The sequence below is a fragment of the Nicotiana attenuata genome, chromosome 2 (genome assembly GCF_001879085.1).
Source record: "Nicotiana attenuata strain UT chromosome 2, NIATTr2, whole genome shotgun sequence".
In the NCBI taxonomy this organism is placed as follows: Eukaryota; Viridiplantae; Streptophyta; class Magnoliopsida; order Solanales; family Solanaceae; genus Nicotiana; species Nicotiana attenuata.
The window spans coordinates 23,277,086-23,284,260 of record NC_031990.1 but is presented as its reverse complement, the minus strand read 5'-3'; positions in this window follow the sequence as shown (position 1 = coordinate 23,284,260).

Below are 7,175 nucleotides of genomic sequence, written 5' to 3'. Positions count from 1 at the left end.
CCCCCCAAAAAAAAAAAAATTTCTCCAATAAAAGATATTCCAGTATATCACATGTGTCTATCCCTCTTTTCTTCGTCCAATATATTTTGTGTAGGTCAAAATGTATAAAAAAAAAAACTCATTGCTCAGAAAAATCAGGGACAGTGGTAGAGACAATATTCGGATTGAAGAAATTTCAGAATCATCTGTTGAAATAATCAATTTTTTGTCAATATCCCATAGTTCTAGTGCACCAACATCGCATGCCAGCCATCATCCTTATTCTAATTATCAACAAGTTGCATCTGGAAAAAAGGAAGATAAAAGGATTTCTGAAAAAAAGCATGGCAAAGATAAATCTGTGAAGAAAAATTGATATTTTGTCTTTCACACTCATGGTGTTCTTTTTCTTCATCTTTTCCCCCCTTTTGTTTTTTAGTAAATTCAATCAATTGTTAAATAAATAAAAGTTGATATTTTTGAATTTATTTCTCTGAGAAGTTAGCGTGGTTCAACATTTTTAAATGTTGAATCACATGGTATCAAGGATTAAAGGCAAAATACCAAAAAATTTATGTATGAATTTGGTATAATATATCTAGATACTTTTTATATGCTTACAATATACCAAGAAAAACAAAAAATTGGTGCAATATTCCTATACATTTAATACAATATACATACATATAAAGAAAACCGCATTTACGAGGACTATATTTTAAGTATCATAATATGCATATACGATATATGAATACATTATTTGTATACAAATATACGTATTTTATAGAATATATTTAAGAGCTCTATTATCTATATACAATATAAAGAATATTTGATTTAAGAGGATTATATATAATATATTTATAGTATATAGTATATAATATATTTATACTATGTATAATATGTAATTTCTTTAAGTATATTGCATATTTTAGGCAGAAAGTATATTGTTTTATTTGTATATGTTATTTAACCATTATTTCATATAAATAATATATATATATATATATATATATATATATATATATATATATATATATATATATATATATTATTTATTAGTCCCTCCGTTTCAATTTATGTGAATCTATTTGACTGGAAACACATAAACAGGAACAGAGGGAGTAATACATTCAAATATATACCTTATACAATATATTACAATATATCTTTATCACTATGTAAATAGTATATAATATACTACTATATATCAGTTACATGCAATTGTGCAAAAAAGATATATTATTACTCAATGAACATAGACATATGGTGTAATCTCTCATCTATCTATATTATATTAAAAGGAGGGTAGTACGCATTGTGGTTAAGCCAGTGACAAGCTAAAATGAAGCCACTTGACAATTTTAAAACAATATCTATAATTACAAAGTATAAATGGAAACATAATTAATGGAAGTATTTGAATGAATCTTATACATAATCTAGATAGATCTTAGATAAATTTAATGTATATATCTATATTTATATTTGTCACGCCCAAAATCCGTTAAAGGTCGTGATGGCGCCAGACACCACTGTCAGGCAAGCCAACACCAAATAGCTAATTTAATTCTTATTTTAATTTTTTTGAAATCATAAATGTCCTTCAATTTAACTATTAAAAGATGAACTTTACATAAAAATAATAATTTTCCAATTTAAATATTGAATATCCCATAATCCTCCCAGGACCCGGTGTCACAAGTGCATGAGCGCTTACTAAAGAATAAAATAAAATACAATAACTGTTCAGAATATAAATTTAGATAGAAAGGAAAATACCAATACTCTAAAGGAGACTCTGCTGGCTGCGGATCGCACATAAGATGCAGCTCGCCTCAATCCCCGTATCAACCACATTGCTGCGTTGACAAGACCACAAAATGTATATATATGCCTGTACAACAAAATGTACAACAAGTGTAGTATGAGTACGAAAACAACGCATACCCAGTAAGTATCCAATCTAACCTCGAAGAAGTAGTGACGAGAGGTCGATTTCGACACTTACTAGTGGTCCGAATATAATAATGTGAGATTCTAATTAAGCATGATTTATAGAGATAACAATAAAAGTCGAAACAAGAAATAATTGGACAATTCTTTCATCATATTAAAGAACCCCAAACACTTCCTTCATTTAAAACATTTGATTTCTCAAACAACGTATTTATACAAATTATAAAAGGGTTTCCAGTTCTATTATCACACATAAATTCCACCGAGGACGTTCGGCCTGATCCAACATAAATGTAAATTGTACACTGTCGATGGTTGAACGGCACGTACTATAGATGTATCTATAAATTTCCTCGCTCGCGAATCATACACGCGACGCGGTCCCCACTCGCGGATCATACATGCGACGCGGTCAAATATAAATTTAAGAAAATACTCCGCTCGCGAATCATACCTGCGACGCGGCCAAATATAAGTTTAACATTTAAATCATATCTCTTTCTTGATTCTTTTTTTTAAATAATGAAAATTCAACTTGAAACTTTTTAAGGAAATTACTGCGCTCGCGAAACATGCGTGTGACGCGGTTACACATAGATTTCTTAAGCTATTATAATATTCCTCAATTCTTTTTGAAATCTCGAAGTTCAAATGTAATCTTTTAAATCTTAAATTCTTCAAATTTCAACTCTTTCAAGGAAATTATTACTCAAACTCAATCTTGTTTCTTCTCAGGCAACCCACAAACATAAATCAACAACGATATCAACAAGGCATAATGTAGACCTAGACTACCCGGGCATAGGCACACCTAGTAGTTACGTACGGACTCTCGTCACCTCGTGCGTACATAGTCCCCCACAATTAAAAGCACATATTAATTTATTTCTGTAACGGCCCGACAGGTCATTTTGAGCTCTAGCGCGTCGTTCAGCAGTTTGAGGCCATGAGCAGCCTCACTTCAGGTATTATGACTTGTACGTACGGTCGGAATTGAATTTCGGGAAGTTCGGAGTTGATTTGGAAAGAGAATTCTCATTTCGGAAGCTTTAAGTTGAAAGGATTGACTAAGATTTGATTTCTGAGTAAATGACCTCGGAATCGGAATCTGAAGGTTCCAGCAGGTTCGTATGATGATTTCGGACTTGGGCGTATGCCCAGAGCGAGTTTTGGGTTACCGGGAGCGTTTTGGTGCCTATTGTGGAAGTTAGCATTTGGGAGAAAATTTCATAAGTTTGGGTTGAAGTGCAATTCAATGTTATCAATGTCTGTTTGGGATTCCGAGTCTAGAAATAGCTCCGTATGGTGATTCTGGTGTTTGGAGCGCGATCGAAAGTGAATTCGGAGGTTCGTGGGTCATTTCAGAGTTATTTGGCTAAAGATAGAAATTTGAAGGTTTTTGAGAAGTTTGACCGGAAGTGGAAATTTTGATATCTGGGTCGGATTTCGATTTCGGAAGTTGGAGCAGGTCCGTAATGTCAAATATGACTTGTGTGCAAAATTTGGGGTCAATCGGACGTGATTTGATAGGTTTTGGCATCGAATGTATGTTTGAAGTTCTAAAGTTCATATAGTCCGAATTGGGGTATGATTCGTGAATTCGGCGTTGTTTGATGTGATTTGAGGCCTCGAGCAGGTCCGCATTATGTTTTGGGACTGGTTGGCATGATTGGTTGGGGTCCCGGGGACCTCAGTTGGATTCCGGGTGGTTAACGGATTGAATTGGATTTGGGAAGAATAGCTGAAGCAGCTGATATCTGGTGTAACCTCATCTGCGAGGTTTTGGCCGTAGGTGCGGAGCCGCAGAAGCGGCCAAAGGGGGAGCAGATGCGGTGGCGAAGGGTGAAGGCTGGGACCGCAGATGCGGTCAGGACACCGCAGAAGCGGGACCGCACCTGCGGAAGAAGAAGCGCAGAAGCGGAGAGGGGCAGTCTGGCAAAGGACCGCAAAAGCGGTTGGTGAGCCGCACCTGCGGAACCGCAGAAGCGGTCAGGTGACCGCATGTGCGAGAGGTCGGGCTGGGTAGTGTTCTTTAAAGAACGAGATTGGTTCATTTTCTCTCATTTTTCAGTTGGGTTGGGCGATTTTGGAGCCTTTGAAGAGAGAGATTTCATCATCAATCATTAGGTAAGTTAATCTCTTGTAAATTAAATACATGGTTTTATTGCAGATTAAAGTATAGAAATTGGTAGAAAGTTGGGGTTTGAGGGGAAACCTAGAAAATTAGTATTTTTGGATTTTGACCACGGTTTTGGACATGAAATTAAGAGTAAATTATATATTTGAGTTCGTAAAGTTATGGGTAAGCTTTATCTTCAAAAAATTTCGGAATCCGGGCACGCGGGCCCGAGGGAAATTTTGTCAACTTTTCGATCGGATCTAGGAATTGTTATAAGTTGGATTGTGATGAGTAATTGAACATATATTAATGGATTTGCACAATTATTGACTAGTTCGGGAGCATTGTCCATCGATTCGAGTCTCCGAAAGGGCGTGGAATGTCGGTTATGGATCTTCGGTGTGAGGTGAGTCTCCTTTCTAACCTTGTAAGAGGGAATTGTCCCCATAGGTGAGTTAATTGGTTATGTGCTCCTATTTGTGGGGGCTACGTACGCACGAGGTGACGAGAGTCTGTGCGTAGCTACTATTATGCTTAAGTCCGGGTAGTCTAGGACCCAAAAGCATGTTTTACTTGTAATATTTGAAATCTTGTTGTCAAATTGAAATGCTTAAAGCATATTGAAATGTACAAAAGAATTTATAAAAACTAGACATTCGTTTCTTGACTTTTAAAAAAAAAGAGTTTTCCTTTTATTGGATGATTGATTCCCTGATAGTTTCTTGATTGACTGTTTGGAGTATTTATTTAAATTTGACCGCGTCGCATGTATGATTCGCGAGCGGGGTAATAGATGCATCTATGGTTCGCGCCATTCGACCCTCTGGCAGTGCACAGTTTAAATATTGTTGGATCGGACTGTACGTCCTCGGCATAATTTGCGCATGCTTGTATTGCTTGCCTTGTAATTTACTGAAGTTGATATTGCTTCTTCCCGTCTTGAGAATATATGTATAAATGATGAAAAAACAGAATTGTTTACTTATTTCACTCTATTGAATTACATTCATGTTTATATAAACCCTCGACTTGTTATATTATTGATGTATCATCATTGGACCACTAGTAAGTGTCGAAGTCGACCTCTCGTCTCTACTTCTTCGAGATTAGGTGGGATACTTACTGAGTACATGTTGTTTTCGTACTCATGCTACACTTGCTGTGCATTTTTGTTGCACAGGCACCTGCATCTCTAGCGGCCTAGTGGGCGTAGCAGCATAGTTGATACGGAGGCTTAGGTGAGCTGCACTTCTCAAGACGACCCGCAGCCAGTAGAGTCTCTTTTAGATTTCCATATTTATTATCTGTCCTATTCGTATTCCCGGACAGTTATTGTGTTATTTTGTTTCCTAGAGATAGCTCATGCACTTGTGACACCGGGTTCTGGGATGATAATGGGATTGTTTAATATTGAGTTTGTTAAAGACATCAGTATCTATTCAGTAAAACTTATTCTCATTGTTTAATGTACAAAAGGAACGATTTCGAAAATATTAAAACAAGAAATTTCAAGTAAATTGGTGGTGGCTTGCCTGACAGTGGTGTCCGGCGCCATCACGACCCTTAGTGGATTTTGGGTCGTGACAACATGGTATCGGAGCACTAGGTTCCCGTAGGTCTCACGAGTCATGAGCAAGTCTAGTAGAGTCTTGCGGATCGGTACAGAGACGTCTGTACTTATCTTCGGGAGGCTACAGGGCTGTTAGGAGCACTTCCCTTCTTGATTTCCTCATCGTGCGATTTGATTCCTTTGAGGCTTATGCCTTTATTTCCTTCCTATTCAATCTTATGCGATGTGGAGAGCTTATTATAAATCAGGAATTGAGAAATTTTAAAGGTACTATAGAGGTGGTACGGGATGCTTCTCCCGGTGTAGTTGATTTGACTATTGTCGTCTCCTTGTGGACGGATACTCTGTCGTTTCAGTTTAGTAGCTGTACTTCTGAGAGCTCTGAAGCTAGGCACAAGTTGCCATGGTGCTTATGAATGGTTGTCGCGCGGTATCGATGTGATGGTAGGATGCTTGCCTACGTGTCGGGGCAGTGAATGACTTGAATGGAGGTTTACTCAGTGCATGAGTTAGGGATTCGGTATTTTATTCCCGGCGGGGGAATACCAATCGGGCTAAGAATGTACAGATTTGGGTTGATGGAGTAACGAGGCTTGGTATTTGCGAGCGTGGTGGAATTTTCATCTGTGATGAGGTGTCGTTTTCCTTGTTGAATGTACTAAGCTCGCCGGTGTTAAGACCTTCTACAATTCGCCCCTTGGGGCAGGATATTGTAAGATAGTATTGGAGAAGCGGCTGTCAGGGATCGCAGAGTGCGGTGGTTCAGGATTGAATGTGCATTTCTAATGCTGGCGGCTCGAGGAAGATGATCTTTGGAAAGGTTTAAAAGTTAGTAGCGGTCTGTTGGTTCAAGTGCTACCGAGATAGATTTTGATCTAAGGCATCAGTAGAGTAGCAAAGGATGAGGAAGGACGTGTGGGAAGTGTCATGCGGTGGTTAAACTTCTAGAAGGCCAGGTGTAAGAAGTGGAGGTCGAGTAGTTTCTTAAAGAAGTGAGTCTGCCCAAAGTGGGAGAGTGGCAGAGTAGTATGTGGATTCAGTGGCTAGGTCTACGGACTTAATTTGAAATACGGGCTATTATTCGGCGGGGATTTGATATGACGGAAAGGAGCTGCTTGATATGAAGGAGGATACAACATAATTTTGAATTGGAATATATTGCCGCACATTTAGTTAATGTCCACGAGGAGTGAATGGACTTGTGCAATTGGTAAATGGGCACGGGCTCTTGATGGGTTATGAATGACGTAGTGATCGTGCCTCATGCAGCGACAGTGAAAGATGTCGGCGTGTAATCTCCACAGGTGGGTTATCTCCGGTGAGCAGATCAGCGGTCGCGTGGTTGGCGAAGCTTCTGCGAAGAATCCTACTGGCTATCCGGTAAGAGGTCTAATATGTGAATGTTGCTAGAGATTCAAGGTGTTCATGAAATGCTAAAGGAAAGATTTCGAGGAATCCGACAGTTTAATTGTGCAAGGTCATGTCAATAAGGGGTAAGGAATCTTGGTGGGTTCCAAAGTTGTGTAATAGTGGCTTCAAGCTAAGTGG